Source organism: Empidonax traillii, unplaced genomic scaffold (assembly GCF_003031625.1).
Source record: "Empidonax traillii isolate 1590-97213 ecotype Southwest subspecies unplaced genomic scaffold, ASM303162v1 scaffold388:size1278207, whole genome shotgun sequence".
In the NCBI taxonomy this organism is placed as follows: Eukaryota; Metazoa; Chordata; class Aves; order Passeriformes; family Tyrannidae; genus Empidonax; species Empidonax traillii.
The window spans coordinates 283,742-301,449 of NW_020955581.1; positions in this window are offsets into that span (position 1 = coordinate 283,742).

Here is a 17,708-nt window from a genome sequence, read left to right on the forward strand (position 1 = left end):
ACACTGTAATATGTTACTTAGAATAACTATGCACATTTATGTTCACCAACATTCAAGTAAGAAAAATTCAAAGAAAGAAATGCAGAAAAGTGCTGCATCACAATACAACAGGAAAAGAGAGCTCAGCATGCAGGAGTAAGAGACTTTACTTGGGTTTGGTTAGTCAAACAAAAAACAGATGAGATAGGATTACTGCCTATAAATGTATTAACATCATAAAAAAAAAAAAGGAGGACAAAGCTTTTTAACTGAAAGTTCAATGTTCATGCACACACACACAAAAGAAAACAAATAAATTTATGTTATACATTAAAAGAGTGCTACTATTTACCAGTGGAGTTTGTAGTGGACAAAATCCTGTCTTTTCTTAAGAATGGAACTTGACAAATGTAAGGAGGGGATTATGTAAGTGGCCAGCAATACCAAAGGATTGGATATATGACTAGGAAGTCGCTCCCAGATTATCCCCATATCTTCTAAATTTCTAAAATGAGTAAATTCTGTGCTTGGAATCTGCACCAGGTCATTGAACCTGGGGAAAGAAAATTATTAAGAGCACAGTTTAGCTGAGCTTAGTTTAACCCACAATATATGCACATAGGAATAAAACTTGCTAGTGTTGTTCTAGGGAAGCCATATGATGATATTTCTCTGTGCAGTGTTGAAGTCAGAAGAATTACTCCATTAGAAACCACAGTTTCTAGCTGCACATCCCCTCGTGTGCAGATGGAGTGCAGCGCACTGTTTCCTAGCAACTACTAAGGACCACTCGCTTTATAAATCAATCTCTGCCAGGATATCACAGAAACAACAATAAATGCGAAACATTTAGTAGTCAGAAGGCTTTCTACTTCCTCGGCTTTCTGGTCTGCATGGGAAAGTCTTTTCAAGAAGTAGATAATATCAGCATTTCTTCATAAGTGGACTAAATTCAAATCCTTGTTCAGGTGACTTGTTTTTCAGCTCCCCTGGGGTACATTTCCTCACGTCCATGAATGGTCCTTCTTTAAGATGTCAAAGACAAAGTTATACAAAACTTCATTTGGAAAAAAGAAAGAAGAAAATGAAATACAGATAAAGAAGGAATGAATAGCACTCAAAAAAACCTCCAAAGAGCCCTGGGAAGAGAAGGAGTGATAATAACAGTCTGTCAAAGGCTGCAGATGCAACTCTTCCCTTCTATGCAGTAAATCAGCTTTCAGTGTCACTTTCATCTATAAAATTCAAGTAATATCTGATTGATTGCAACATCCAGTTATTTTCATTTATTTTTCACTATTAAGAATTTCTACTAATTTCTCTTCTTGTTTATCTTCCTCATTTTGCAAGCTTCCAGCATCTTCTGATGCAGCTAACAGTCTGAAATGGATCTTCTATACTGTTAACACACTGGAAAATCCCATTTTGTTTTTGTGTAAAGCACAGGAGGGATGGTCTCACTGCCCAGCAACTTTCTTCAGGGTTTTGTTTCAGAAAAAACCCAGAGGTTTTGTCACTCTGATAAGACCAGGGTTACAAAAGCGAAGTGCTAAGAAGGTCCCAGCAATACCTAAGGGTATTATTTAACAATAAATACAGCTGAAAGGGTCATTAAATAAACAATTAATATATTAGTTTATAATTCGATTGTTATATGATTGAACAGCCTGGTTGGGAAATCTCACTTCTAATTTGAGAACAGTAATGACTTTTTAATTTCTAGCATAGCATGGTGTCTGTCATGAAATGACAGCATCAGTCTGACAATATTTTGCATGTAATTTTTTTTCATGAACAATAACATAACAGGAGCAAGAGGTGACAAAGGTTAGTTTCAAAAGGGAGTGCTCAGGATACTAAACTTTGTGACTGATGATATCATTTGAGAAATCTGATGCTTAGACTGTGAGCCCTTTGAAGTGGGAAATTGCGTATATATCACAGAAAAGAAACCATGCACATTTGTGGTGCCACATAAATATTGTGCAGTCATTCTACTTCTGAGTTGGAAGTAAATTTAGGAAGAGCTAATATTCTGCTTTTCAACTTTTTTCTTCTGTTTTTAGAAACACTTCAGAAGTTTCTTTCCACTGAACTGATTTTGCTTTGTTATAATTAGTAATGTATTGTTGTAATCACACAAGTTATTTCCTCTTGTACTGTTTATACTTCAGCTGAAACACTGTTCAGAGATGGGTTTGTGTTACACTGGCATCTCAAATTATTCTTTGCCTTTTTTGTTGATGAGTTCTTTTGAAGAAGATGTGTTTATGTCCTCATTGTTCCATCAACAAAGTATACAATTACAAATCTTTGGTCTTCTGGTGTGTTTAGCAAATCTTTTCAGCCTATGATTTACCACCTGTGGCTTTTCTTCATCTTTGAAAAATGCTATTATCTTAAATGGCTTATTTCTAATTGCAATGAGTTTAATTGCTTGGATACACAAGGGGCTGTCTTGGCTACTGTTGATTTCTGGACATGTTCAGAAAAAATGGGTGTTTGTGTACAGATGTCTCTAGAAGGGGCAAGAATTTTACTGCATGTTTCCCCTTAATAGCAGTGGATGTCAGCAAGTTTACGATAACATTCGCTGAATTATTGCCCTCCTGAGAAGAATTTCCATTCCAAACCATCTCTATTGAAGATCTCTATAAAGACACTGCCCAGCCATATCTCTTGTGCTTTGTACTCTGTTTCAAATGTGTGGTGCCACTGGAAAACTCTATCTCAAGCTACAAGTGCTGCCACAGGTTTCAGGAAAGTGTTTCAGGCAAGTGTTTCAGGAAATGTGTGGCAATATTTATTTTAAGAAGGGATATGAAAACTCATTAAAAAGGAGAAGGTTTTGTAAAAAGAAAGAACCTGGAATCATGCACAATATATTCTAATTTTTTTTCTAGAAATGTATGGTGTCATCATTATTTGTAAAGTCATGTTGTTAATTTGCCAACATTTGGAAAACTGTCAGATATTTCTGTGAATATTTATGAGTCCTCAGTGTTTCACTGCATTTAACACAGGTGGTCATTTGCCCAAAAATTCCTCTAGGAAATGTACTATTCACTGTTCACCATTCATCTTTCTACTGCTTAAAAGGTTTGTTATCCAGTTAGGGAACAAAAGAAGTGGGCTGTAAGGCAGGACTCAGAATAATCCTTGCAGTGGACAGCTGAAATGAATAGCTTCAAACAAGCCATGTGCAAAATATTATTTATTTAAGCAACTAAGCAAATATTTATCAACTGTAAGACCTCCAGGTTACACATTATCTTTTTTTTTCCCTCTTTATTCATTATCCACTACAATAGAATTGCAAACCTTGTAAAGGTCTTTAGGTATTAATATAATAAAAATATAGAACAACAGAAAATAACAAATGCTGTTTAAGAAATCTGTATTGGATAGCAGACAACTCAGAAATAAAGCTAGACTAGAAACAAATTTCCTGCAAGTAGATTTACTTAAAAATAAAAATATTGCCCAATCCTTTTTGCTTTACTCACATGCATCCTCAAGCTGAAGAAAAGCTTTTAAGGCAGATTATAAGATTTCACTCTATGGGCTGGGAATTTGTGTTTTAACAAACCAGAACAGAGCCTACAAAGCTGTGAGCTGTGTGAAATGAGCTCCAGGAAGTATTTTTAATGATCATGAAAAAGAGAAAATATTTCAGAACACAAAACTAAAACCTTTGAAATGTATTTTTGTCTAGTGTTTTAATTCTAAGTTTTGATTTTCATCCAGCCATTAACATTCAGTGACTAAAAAGAGAAGCAGAAAACTATTTAAAAATATTTTTTCTAGATTAATCTCCTAACACAAGGGAGTCTGCTGCATTATTTGGGCTTGCATTGTAACTACTTACACTTCCTATAATGACAACCAGAGATTAGGTATGTATGTATGTTACATCCTGTGTTTTCTGATGTTAATATTAAGCAATATTTAATGAATTAGCTACCTCCTATAGTTTGTGAACTGTCATAGGTCTATTGCATTTATTCCCATGTTTTTGCAGAAAGGTAAAAAATTCATTTTATTTTACAATTTTTCTAGTAAATTTCCAAGCCCTTGTTAGCCCAGGTTGATTTAAAACTGTGGGGAAATTTTGTAATTGGAGGTGGCAAGAGTGATCCATCAGGCTTTTATGAATCTTCCAGAGAGCCAGATCTCCCAGACAAAGACACTTAAATATAATCACTTAAATAATAATGGTTAGCTTCAACCTTTGCCTTGGTAATACCCCACTCTTCCAAAGGAACCTACGGTATGCAAGCCTTGTCCTAACTCCATTCTGATGAGCTGGCATTCAGAGGTCTTTATTTCCTTTTTTTTCAGATGTTTGACTGGAAGACAGATAATACCTTTGGTAAGAAATATTAAGGTCAGGATCTTGAGGCCTCCTGGGTCTTGCAGATGTCTGGTTTTCAGATTTTCCCCACTCCATCCAGTTGCGAGGTGGAGTCCCAAGGGATTTCATTAAGTCAGTTTTTGTAAATGATCCGAGTTTGTGATCTGACCACTGCTACCCCTACAAAGGCAATATTAGCTGCACAAGTTCTTTTTATGGTATGTACCTGAGACCAATGCTGAATAAACGCCCTTATGAAATGCTTCTTCTGTGGTTTTTGTTTAGTTTTGTGGGGTTTGTTTGTTTGTTTGTTTAAAAATGGGAGTCCACTTTCTAAAATGTGTTAATTCAATTGTCTAATCATAGACATCTACTTGAGATGCCCTGGGGTACCCCAGGCATCTGCTCAGGATAGCATCTATGGCAGAGTGCCTGCTGGGGACCCACGCCTCTGGAGAGCACGGTTAACCTAGGGGATCTCAAGCACCAAAAGACATTATGTTGTACAGGTAACTGAGAGAGTAATTGTCAGCACAAGGAAGGGAGTTAGAGAGGTTCTGTTGGGTTGGGTTCCTGCTATGAACCCCTGAACCCCTTTGGATGTCTGGGGCAGGCTGAATTGCTCTCCAGATTCCTATGGATAGCTCTCCAGGGACTTCAAAGGGAATTTACATGCCTAGAGCAAAAAGTCTCTTTGTGCCTTTCCCCAGAACCTACTCTTGTTCATTTGACCACTTGTAGGGTTCTTTTCTGAGATCATAGAATTGTTAAGGCTAGAAAAGACCTCCAAGATCATCAAGTTCAACCTTTGACCAAATAACACCATCCCTACCAAACCATACTGCGAAGTGCAACATCTACTCATTTTTTGAACATTTTCAGGGATGGTGACTCCACCACTTGCCTGGGAAGCCTGTTCCGATTCTTAACCACTCTCTCAGTGAAGAAATTTTTCCTAATATCCAACCTGAGCACCCCTTGGTGCAACTTGAGGTATTTCCTCTTGTCCTATTGCTTGTCACCAGGGAGAAGAGACCAACCCCCACCTTGCCACAACATCCTTTCAGATAACATGGTGGTATAACTGTCCATGTCCTCCCCCTGCCTTTCCCCACCCTGGCAAAGAGCCAGCTAAGCCATGGACTACTAGCTTCTCCAAGAGAATGTTATGGGAGACAGTGTCAAAGGCTTTAATGAAGTCCAAATAGACAACATTCACAGGCTTGCCTTGATCCACTGGGCACATCACCCGGAGATCCAGTTAAATCAAGCAGGAGATAGAGAGGGCACAGTTTTACTTCAAAAGTGTAGTATTTCTTCACTCAGTTTAGATGTACACATCAGCCCACCAACATCTTTTCGGTGCATATGTCTTATAAGGCAATTTGTCCTCCTTTGTGGCTTCAACTCTTCCATATCCAGTTCAGTGTATCAGCAGTACAAGAAAGTCTTATGAACATCAACATCAGCAGTAAACATACTACTACTGAAGTTCCCTAGTTCTGTTCTCTTCCCTATTCCAGGTGTCAGTAGGTGATGTCTGTCTTAGGTTGAGGACAGTTGGGAAAGCTGCAGGAGCATGCTGGATAATGGAAATACGCATGTGGAAAGTGCAGGTTCTTCATGCAACAGTGTTGTTGTTCACTAAGAAAAAAGACATTGTCTAAGACTGGGATAGCACATTGATGGCATCCTTACCAATGCTGATCTGTGTTGTGTTTTGTAAGGAGGTGCACATCAGCTGTTCAAGATACTGGAATGCTTCCAGGGTATCTGCTGCTTCTGCACAGCCTGGGGAAAATGTCACATTTCTCACTAACTTCCTCACACTTCAACATACAGAGCCAACATGAGTTATTTTTTTTTGATCTTCTAAATCCTACTTTGGTTTTGTGTAGCCAGACTGAGAGTAAGACCTGTTCCCATTTTATCCACACTTCCTAACAGCTTTGGAGACTATTGCATGCTACATTGTGGTTTTGCATCGAAGTGGTAAAGTTCAAAACTATTGCTTTTTTAAGGGCAGGGGTGAAAAAGCAAAGCAAGGATAAGTTTGGAACACACTTCAAATTCTCTTCAATGTTGCGCAAAGGGAGGGATGGAGAGAGAAAAGATGTAGCGCTTTTCTCACATCTCCAGTGTGATCTCAATCCTACTGAAACTGATGGAAATCTGACTGGCTTCATGGCTCATTGAACCTGAGCATACTGAAGAGCAATTAAAACCCAATTTTTTTACAGAAGATGATCCTGCCCTGAAGCCAGCAAACAAACCAAACAGAGGCTAGTAAATCCTCTCTGGGATAACAATGGCTCTCTGCTTATCAGTTCTTCAGAATTCCTGTTTATCAGCACCAGGTTGCTGCTGGACTCTTTTGATTCTGCTTGTTAGTGTCTGATCAGAGGCTGCCTTTGTCCAACTTTAATTATGCATGAAACCCAAACAAGCAGACCATAAAGGATAGAATTTCTTCCATTGTTTTAAAAAGGGTTGTATAATTTTGCAGGAGAACAAGAGAAAACACAATTACTGCCTTGCGTCAAACATAAGAAATACAATGAGGTTTGACCATAAAAATAGGTCTCTTTCCACCTTTTTTAACTTTTTTCATGTAACTGCAGTTTCTGATTTTAACAATCTTCTGGTGAGGGAGATAAGCTCCTAATTCTGTAATGTTGTTATCAAAATTTGTAAGGTAAGTGAAGTTTACAATTTAGTGATTTATAATCCTAAGCAAGGTAGGTAGAGTATGTCTTTTATGTTCCATAGTCATCACTGGACAACATTATACTCCTAAGGAAGAAACCTTCTGCTTAGCATATCTATTTGCATAAAACTCTTGATCAAACAAACAAAATATTTTTCTTTGACTGAGATGACTCTTAAATAATAAAGAATCCAAATAATGAATATATAAACATGAACTCTACTGATGTCTTCTTGTGTTGATACAAAGACCTGTACTTTTCAGAGAGGTCAGAAATGCATTATATCTAGAAAATACTACTAACTCTTAAAATTTGATCACATCGTGTTCTCAGTCTGAAGCAGGATTAGAAGAAGCAAATCCAAATCTCAGTTGTGCATGCTTTTCAATCCTCTCACATCAGGCATTTGCTAATGCAACTCCACTGGTTTTACAGACACACATCAGTATTGTCATAGGAAACAGGGGAGCCTACTTAACTGATAGCTCTACTGGGCACTTCCTTAGGGACGAAACAAAATCCAGGAGCTTTGAAAATAATTTCTTTAAACTTCAGTTGTAGTGAGAGAACATGCTAAGGTCTAATTTCTGCTAGACTTTGTGGTACAGGCACCATACTAGAAAGGACTTTGGTTTGAATATTTCAATTATGCATGGCCAGGCATGTGATCAGGTCAGAATTACTTCGGCATAGTCACAGAATCATCTTAGAATCATTAAGATTGGAAAAGACCTCCAAGATCATCAAGTCCAACCTTTAACCAAACACCACCATGTCAATTAAACCACAGCACTGAGCGCCGTGTCCAGTTGTTTCTTGAACACTTCCAAGGATGGTGACTTCACCACTTCCCTGGGCAGTGTGTTCTTATGTTAACAACCCTTTTTGTGAAGAATTTCTTCCAAATGTCCAACCTGAACATCCCCTGTCATAGCTTGATGCCATTTCCTTTTGTCTTGTCATTACTTACCTGGGAGAAGAGGCCGACCCCCACCTTGCCACAGCTTCCTTTCAGGTAGTTCTAGAGAGTGATAAGGTCTCTCCCGAGCATCCTCTTCTCCAGGCTAAGCAATCCCAGCTCCCTCAGCTGCTTCTCATATGACTTACTCTCTAGACACTTCACCAGTTTCTCTGCCCTCCTCTGGACACGCTCCAGCCCCTCATTGTCTCTTGTAGTGAGTGGCCTAGAACTGGACACGGGATTCAATGTGCAGCCTCACCAGTGTCAAGTACAAAGGGACAATTGCTTCCCTAGTCCTGCTAGCCACACCATTTTGGACAGGCCTGACAGGCCAGGATGTCAGTGGCCTTCTTGGCCACCTGGACACACTGCTGGCTCCTGTTCAATGGCTGTCGATCAGCATTCCTTGGTGCTTTCCCACTGGTCGTGTGGAGATTAAGCAGATACAACTGTTATTTGTAAAGGATATACAGTGTCTGCCAGATTGCAGGAAACAAACCCTGATGGCAATTGTTAAAGTCATAAATTGAATGTTATCAATGCTTGGCATTTTCTCTGGGACTGTGGAAAAGTTCCGGAATATTTTTTGAGATCTTATAATCACTGACATCACCTCTAGACATTAATCAGTTGCAGAATCATCTTTTTTTTTGTGTGTGTTTTTGTTGTATGATGAAATGGTACAAAATTCAGCCAAACTCGTGCTAGTACTTCCCACACATGTTGGTACATATGTTTGTTGACTAAGTTGCTTAAAATGCAGACAGGCACACTAAATCTTTGTTTGTCAGCAAGAAGTAGATTAAAAAGTCTGATTTTATAGGGTTAGTTCTCCAGATAGAAGATGTTATTGGCTGATTTTATTTATGTCTATAATTCATACAAGGGATGCCTTAGACACTGGATATTCTTTATATGCAGGAATACAACCTATGTCAATTGGAGTAGATGTAAAATATGATACTCACTATTTGTGGTCACTAAAGGACCACTTTTTATAAATCTACTGATGTAAGCTTCTCTTTGGCTTTACAAGTGGCCTGCCTTAACACTGCCTTTCATGATCACTATTTTCTAAATCAGTTTCCAACATCCTCCTTAAAAAGACTTTGTGGCAATATTTTGCAAATATAGTAATATACTAATCACATCTTAATTTTAATAACAGTGAAAAGATTCCTGTACATGTCCCATGTCTGGGACCTGTCAGATGGGAGGGACTTCAATAGCAAAAGGTAGTATTTTTATTACTGGTAGTGCTTTTTGGGGGGGGCGGTATTACCATTTAAGAAAGTTATGACTTTTAACATGCAATATGACCATCTTCTGTTGGTATGTTATATTAAATAAAAAATCTTTCCAGTCTATAACACATTGTGCTTTTAATGGGATCCACATCAAAATAGAAAATGAACACTTTAAGAATCGAAAGGAGGTAGTAGTGCAGATGAAATTGTTCTCATAATTCTTATGGCATTTTTTTCTGTGTCTCAGTGAGGTGAATGCAAAGATGAAATTATCTTTTACAATCAGCATTACTTAGAATCTTGAGGTCTATGCTGTATTTATTCCACTGTACCGCCAATATACGATGATTTAGACATTTGTTTTGGCTTTTAATCTTTGCTCATATATAAACACCTCCAAAATAAAAACCAGTGGAGTATGCACACCCATAAATCTGTCCAGCCTTCCACTTCTCTGAGATATTTCAGTAAAGGCTTGATGTTTGTAATCAGAACTAGGTTTGGATGCTGCCTTCAATTCATTTAACAAACACCCTTCCCCCACTGCTCCGCATTCCATTTCTCCTCTTTGGTTCATTTTTAAGCCTGATGGATTCAAGGAGAGGAGAACTTCTTTGAAGGTGCCTGAGGAAGAAGCCTGGAAGCAGCAGGAGATGCATTCTTAGAACAAACATTGGTTATTTTCTTTTGCACAAAAATCAGATTGATTTATTATATTTAATGTACTCATGCAGTAGTGAACATTGCATAGTTTTTACTCCTCAGAGTTTCCCATGTGTGATGCTTACTCCATCTTTTCAGTTACTGCTATCTCACAGTCTTCTCAGCTCTACCATGGGGTGACTTTACTGGGCTAGTCAAGTCTGGTGAGAAGAGGCACTGGGACAACCCAGCAGCTGTCTGCAACTACTGAAAGCCAGTTTCAAAGATGCTGGATGAAAACTTTTCTCATGAAACAGTTAATGATACAATAGAAGGCAGTGGTCATAAATCACAGATCATGAGATTCATTCTGGACATTAGGAAAAACATCAGGACAACATCACAGCACTGAACACGTTACCCAGAGAGACTGAAATTTCTGCAACTTGTCTCTTAATACTGTGAGAGCAGCAAGAAGTGTGAACCAGTACCTTAGCATAGCACTCAGCACTGCAGGCAGGGGAAGGCCATCAATGCCTCACAGTCCAACTGGAGGCACGTTGCCATGACAGGACAGTGTTGTTAGTAGCAGAAATGGTAGTCATGGGCTTATGGTGATCATTCAGATCAGGTGGGGTTTTGAAAGCTATTGGATGATTCAGAGATGTGTCTGACTGGAAAGGATGGGATCATTTGCACAGAGTTTATTTTTTCACAGGACTGTTTCAGTCTCACTTCCTTGTATTTAAATAGTATTGCAAACTACATAGGAAAAAAAGTTAGTTGTATGCTACACAAAGTAAGACAGCATTTAAAACTGTATAGCAATTGGTCTGGTTAGGCAAATGCTTAGTTAAGTCAGTGTTACATGGCGTGTTCAGTAAAGAGAGTTCACGGTTTGAAACATGAAACTGACCTCTGTGTAATCTATTTGTGCAGCTCCATGGTCAATAATTTCTATTTAACCCAGAGAAAATGTCCCAATTGAAAGGAATGATTTCAGTTTAGTTACTCTGGATTTGAACAGTGTGTCTGAGACCAGAACCTGGCCCAGAGGCTATAGGAATAAATGGGATTGGGAAGATATATTGTTTTGAAAAGGAAAAGGTAATTTGATATACTGGGCATCAAGAGAACTATTACTGTGATTAAAGACATTTTTCCTTTTAAGTTTGTGTTTGCTGGATATATTATTTATTGCTAGGATATGGTAGATTATTAGATTTTTCAAATTGTTTTGGTATTTGATTATGAAGCCAAGTTTCCCTTTTGAGACTTTCCTGGATATAGTGTTTTTGTTCAGCACGGAAGTTTCTTTGGTTTATGTTCTTTAAAAAAATAAACACTTTGTTGTTATTATTGCAAATATTAGAAAATGAAAGTTATATTGTATTGGGAAATGTTTCTTTCTTCTAAAATGATGTGTTCTTACTCTTTGAAAGGTAAACATAAAAAGTAAGTCCAGGTACTATTTTGTTCTAGTTCAGGAAATTTTAAAGCTCTGATTAAATAAATTACAGAGTATTAAGAGCTTTCTTCCCTTTGTTTTTCTAAGTTGTAATTTTCTTGCCTCCTGGTTATTTTTCCAGGTTACTTATTCTATATCTGGTATTTTTCTTTGTATTTCATCCCATGGCATTAGGATGTAATGGACTAATTTTAAATGACAGCTTAAGAATATCTCTAGATATTATTTGCTATCACACAATAAGCGTTTTAAGTTCTTGCCGGATGGAGCAAACAAATCATTAGAAGTTATCCAACAAACACCACTGTCAGAGTGCCATAGATTCATCTCTTTCATTTGCCTTTGGGTAAAAAAAAAAAAACCAGAACATTTTGTTAGAGTCTGCTTTGAAAGAACTGGACAATATAAGGTTGATGAGCAGTCTTTTCTCAGAAACCAGCTCCATTTCCACTGAAACAGTTGGTGATAACCCATCCATTTCTAGCATTTCTTTTTTGTGGGAAAATTTTGTAATGATGAGATTTAACTTTACCATTTCATTTTGTGGCAATTTTAAGTTCATGCATGTTACTTTGCAGCTGAAGCGGCCCAAGAGTGTCACCCAGTCATGTATCATTGCTTATTAGACATGAAGCACCTGCTTAAGCCATAAGAACTTGATTGTACATAGTGACCTCAGACCTTTGTCCGTGGTTTTAGTGGACAGGGGCTCAAACTGGTCTCTTCACAGCTCCCAGGACTGACTGTCCAAGAGCATTCAGGGCTTGAAATGCTCTCTTTTCAAAGAGGGGAGAAGGGCAAGTCCTGCTTGCTTCGGGAAGGGACCTGACTGTTTGTGTTGTTTTCTGTCATACTGTTTCTTGGTGGTGGACCCAACTTCTTCCCCTATTTGAGATAAGCTTTACCAGTGTGGTTCCTCAGTTTTAGGTGAAATCACCAAGAGGCGGTCAGGAACTTGCTGCTCAATCCTTATGTGGGAGGCTACACAGCAGCTGACACCATGTCTTCAGTGGAAGTCAAAGTTTTCTACAATCAATAAATGTGAGTGTCCCCTAACATGAGAATGCATTCTGAGAAGGATCTGGAAATATTACATTTACTTCCACATAAGGCAAAAACTGCTAAACCCCACTGTTTGAAGGAGAGGGGTTAAAGCTGATACTGAATTAGTTGTACTAGTCCTGAGCTGCCTGCCTGTACCAAGAGGGAGAAGAGAATGATGCTGGCAACCTCTCTTAGTAGCAAGCTGGCGGCAAACTGAGACTGTGGGGACAGCTGGCCTGAAGAAGTGCCATGCTATACTCTGGAGAGCCTCTGTGATGCTCCTGTCACTAGATGCAGTGGACTGAACTGCTTATGTGGGTAGGTACCTCCCTGATCCCAAGTCCCTAAATCCCTCACAAGGCCAGGGGACCACCAGCTAGGCTGTATTCTCCCTGAAGTCAGACTTTGCAATCTGTTCCATGGTCTGTGTGTGTGTTTTTGGAGAGCAACTGGAGTGAACATGATAAAGGAAAGCAATTATATTGGGCTAAGGTGCTACTTTCATGCAATGTTAATGAGTCCTGCTATCTCTTTATCTATTTCTAACCCCACATATGTTCATGCAATATTTAAAGAACTCTTAACCTTTGACACAACAATAATTTAATTTTTCAAATACAGTTATAATGAAAGTTTCGACTGCTAATAAATGTATTCCAAGAGGCAGAAGGTACAGGAGAGAAAAGGAGAGATAAGACATTGGAGAAAGATCACAAGGTCTATAACAGAAAGAGCTGCAGTCAAACCTGTGTATATACTCACTAAAAAAAAGCAGGAGTGGTATTTGTTCCCAACATTTCACAGATCTTAATCTGGTCTTTGTCATCTTGAAAAAGAAGTCTGTGTTGCTTCTCTCAAGGCAATCTGCAATCTGCCATTTCACTGCAGAATGTGAAATCACACCAACACATAGCAAAAGAGAAAAGAGAAAAGGTGAAAACTTGGGAAGAAAACATGGTAGGGGTGAATTGAGAGAACAGCAGTTTTGGTCTTTTCCTGACTCTCTGATCAACTGTTGTCTCTCATCCAACTCCCCAAACAGGCCTAACCTCAACTTAGCTATGGTGCTTAACTATTTTGCTTTATTTTGCCCTTTATTACTCCCAGAAGTCAGCTCTGTTTGGTGCTTCAGGTGTTAATCTAGTTGTTATTGCTGATGGTGTGTCAGGGAAAGGGGTAAGGGGTGAGCAAGGCAGGGCTATGCTTATGCCTGCATCTGCATTTACAAGCCCTGCTTGTAAACAAAATAACAAAAAGAGATTTGCCACCCAGTGCAGAGAACAAATGATGAAAGGACCTGCTTTTGATTGCCTGAGAGGCAGAAAATTTCTCATTCACCTCTCTCAGTGCCTGGCAGCAGTCCTGCACTCACTAGTTTTCCTAACCCAGAGCTCAGCTCTCTTCTGAGTGTGGCATTAGAATGGAACTAATTAGTTCCTTTTAATGGCACACAGATTAATTGCTTTGCCTTCTTCCATCCTTGACTCCACTAGTTCTGATCCCCTGCATCATTCTTACATTTTTATTCTGCTGATCACACTGATAATTGCCACAAACTCATTAATGTGAATTCTCATTTAATTCCACCTTTATGGTGATCAAGCCAAAGCAAGAGGGGGTGAGTTGAGTGACCCGTTGCCAATTTTTCCGTGGAGTCGGAATAACATGTGATAAAAGGATTTCCAGCAACAGATAGTCTGTCTGTCTATAGCTGCAACATGCTGCCTGGTCATACATCCAGCATAGCTTTGCATGACTGTGCAAAGTACTTTTGGCAGTGGGTTGCTGTTTTACTTGTCCTTTCTCTCACGTGTTGATTAACTGGCTGAGTTACCACTCTCTGCCTCTTTGCAACGACTCATGGTTTCTTACAGTTTAACAAAGAATTGCCTATTCATTTAGATCCATGTATCTGAGGCTCACTATCACAGATACTTATTATGCCAGATAATATAAGTTGACAAACTGCTTTGCAGAAATAGCCTTGCTTGCTATGGAGGACAGACATGGGGGTCTAAAACTATCAAAGCAGTGGTGTACATACCAGAAAAAATTTGGGAGAAACTAGGGTAGTTATGGCCACATGGCCACAGCCCCCAAATCTACAGAACACTCAGTAAAGTAAATTTTGAAAATATCTTTCTTGTTAAAGAGAATGATGTGGTATGATTTTTCTAGAAATGTATTCTTTCAGAATGAGGTGCAAATGGTGAGGATGTGAGGATCAGGAGGCTTCAGTTTATCTTTGCTCTTGTCAGGTGCAATAATTATTTGCTTAGGTGAGGAGCTGTAGGGAACTGGATTTTTTAATTACCTTAAAACATTGCTGCTGTAGAAAGCTGTGCAAAGAAGTCTCCTGGCAGTAGATAAAGGCTGAGGGGAGGAGGCCATAGCCCACAACCTGTTAACTTTGTGGAGGTCAGGGATAGTCTCTGGGTATGTGATGCTTATCTCCTATGAGCCAGGCTATGTCAAAGGGGGACTTCTGTGCACACACCCACCGCTACCCCAGAGAAGGCCTCACTCTTCACGAGGGTGCTACCAAAGCACCCACCCTTCCAGCCTAAATGACTGTGCAAAACCCAACACCTCCAGCCTCTGACTCATTCCTGCAAAGCCAGCATGACTGTGCTAAAACAACAACCCCCCCCTCACACACAGGGAAGGTACCAGGAGGGTTTCTAAGGGTATATAAACCCACCAGACTTCATGTTTCGCAGGCTTCTTCCACCATCACTCCCTGACGAACCAAGACACCAGTGAGAACCACCATGACCGTCAGAGACCTCTGGGTGGTGAATAATAACTTTTACTCTTTTTTTCTTTCTTTTCCCTTACACATTTTCTTGGGTGATACTTTTATGCCTTTGTGTTGCCCTATTGCTATAGATAATAAGCAAAACAGATACATACCTGTTTTGTTTTGAAAACAAATTGTTCTAAAATAAACCATATATATATGTACCTGTAAATACTGATCATCCAGTGTCAATTAACTTTAATTCACCCAAAGAAATCTACTAGCAGAAAAACAAAAGTTACTTCTGCCTTGTGGGGCAGATTGTAACAGGAGCAAACATTCTCACTGTAGAAGTGGTGAATACCTAGGGCTGATGTATTAGCCAAAGACAGACACAGATTTATTGAACATACACAGCGAATGAGCAATGAGATGAATGGGCTTTCACAGGGTCTGAGGTATGAACAAGAGGCTGGATAATCCACTCCACTGCAAACACAGCTTGGTTTTTCTGAAAGAGAAATTCAGTGCTACTCCAGAGTCCCTTTGCAGAAGCAAATAGTGCCACTGCAAATCAGTTTTTCGTGTGTGTCACACCACCACACAGAAACAGAAGTGTCTGTGACACAATGTCTGCTTCTGAGACAGGTTTTTATACTTCTGGCAGGACAGTCTTTGCCTTTGTCTTTGCCCCCAGCTTCAGAGTGGCTGTTTGCTGGCAGCATCAGCCCAAATGACAGGCTTTCCCCACTGTGTTAGCTCCTCTCCCGACCCTTCGGAGCTGAATGAGTCTGAATATAAAAGCATTTCTAGAGAGTGGAAGGAACAGGGACAGCCATTCAGTTCAACATGTTAAAGTTCAAGCATTATGCATTCCTCCTCTAAATTGTGAGCATGTTTTGGGTTAAGTTTTGGAGGATGACACCAATTCTGGAGTTGCATTCATTCTCACTCCAGTCTCCACATATGTTGGGGAGGGTCCAGGACCACTGTGGCTCTTCAAGTTTAATTATCTAGTATTTTTCCAGGTTTTTTTTGTAAACTAAAATATTGTTCTGGAAATCTGAAGCATGACTGAGGCATTGCAGCCAAAAACATATGGAGAAAAAACCCAACACTGACTTCTCCATCTCGTCTCAGCTCTGAGTCCTGTGCAGTATCTAACTAAATGTTAGAGTCAAAGATGGAACACCAACAGCTTTTTCCAAAGCAAGTGTAGAATGGTGTGTAGCACATGTTCAAAGAGCTTCCACTGTACAGGAGAGCATTACTCTTTACCCCAGTATGTTCAGAGTCAAACTTAGCTAGCATACGACGTTATGTTACATCAGTACTTTAAATTCCAGAAGCCTCAGCTGACCAGAAGACCAGTGTCAGTAGGGAAACTTAGAACTAAACCAGTTTGTTTTGAGATAACTGTTATTCCATACTCATGCTTTTCAATTTCAGAATGACTGGTGTTCCTTTGGCAAACTGTTGTGCCAGTTAGCGACAACAGCATCCCTCCCTTCTTAAAATCACTCAGTGGTTATGTGAGTGAGGCTTCCTCATTCACTTCAAAGCCAGCTGGGTACATGTGCTTTGTTGATGGCTTGAGCTAACAACCCCAACAGAAACATTCTGCACTGGTACCAGATGCATGCACATGGGGAGGCAGTGGTTTCTTTCTGTTGGGTAGGGAGCATTTCTGGTGTTTGAGCTTTTTTTCACCACCTCAGCTAGATCTGGGAAAAGATGTACTGGTCTGTGGTGTCAGCCTTATTTCATAATTATAAAAAAACTTCTGGCAGAGTAAGACTGCCAGTATGTTCAGACAGGCGATGGGACCATTTTTTTCTACTGGCACAACATCACATTCATGCCTATTTTAGCCTATATGGAAAAAAAATATTCTGTGTAGGCAAGACCTTGATTGCTGACCTGCCACAGCACATTTTAATAAAATATTCCAATACCCTTGCCCACAGAAACAGGAGTTTCCCTTCCCTATGGTTAGCTTTTTCTCCTTGCTGAAAGAAGATCCACATGGAAAAGTTATCCTTTATTATTTCTATTTCCAGTGCAAGTAGTGCACAAAAACTCTGCTAGCAGTATTGGTGGAGTATCAGTGATTTTCTATTGAATAGTATTGACTAAGCTGTGATTTGTTTTGCATCCGGTGTTCTGCAGCAACACAGGATTTTCAAATTATGTTTACCACAAAGAACATTTCATACTCATGATAATCTACAGCGTTTCAAAATATATCATCAATGCAGTGACTACATAGGCAATACAACAGTATATGCTTTGCAGTAATCTAAAGGTCCATAGATAGCCAAAGAAATTACAAAATTTATAGAGACAAAAGTTAGTAGATTAGTCCCTGAGAGTGCAGTCACTCTTTTCCTAAAAAAGGTTCAGTAATTTTTAATTAAAATGTGTACATTTTTAAGATCTGTATATGAATTTTGTATTCAAGTAAGAAGCATGGGCTTTACTGTAGCAGAGCAGTGCTAGTGTCAAAGGAGTCTCTGCTTCCTTTTGAGCTACAGACACTGGGTTTAACCTTTCCTACATGTGTAA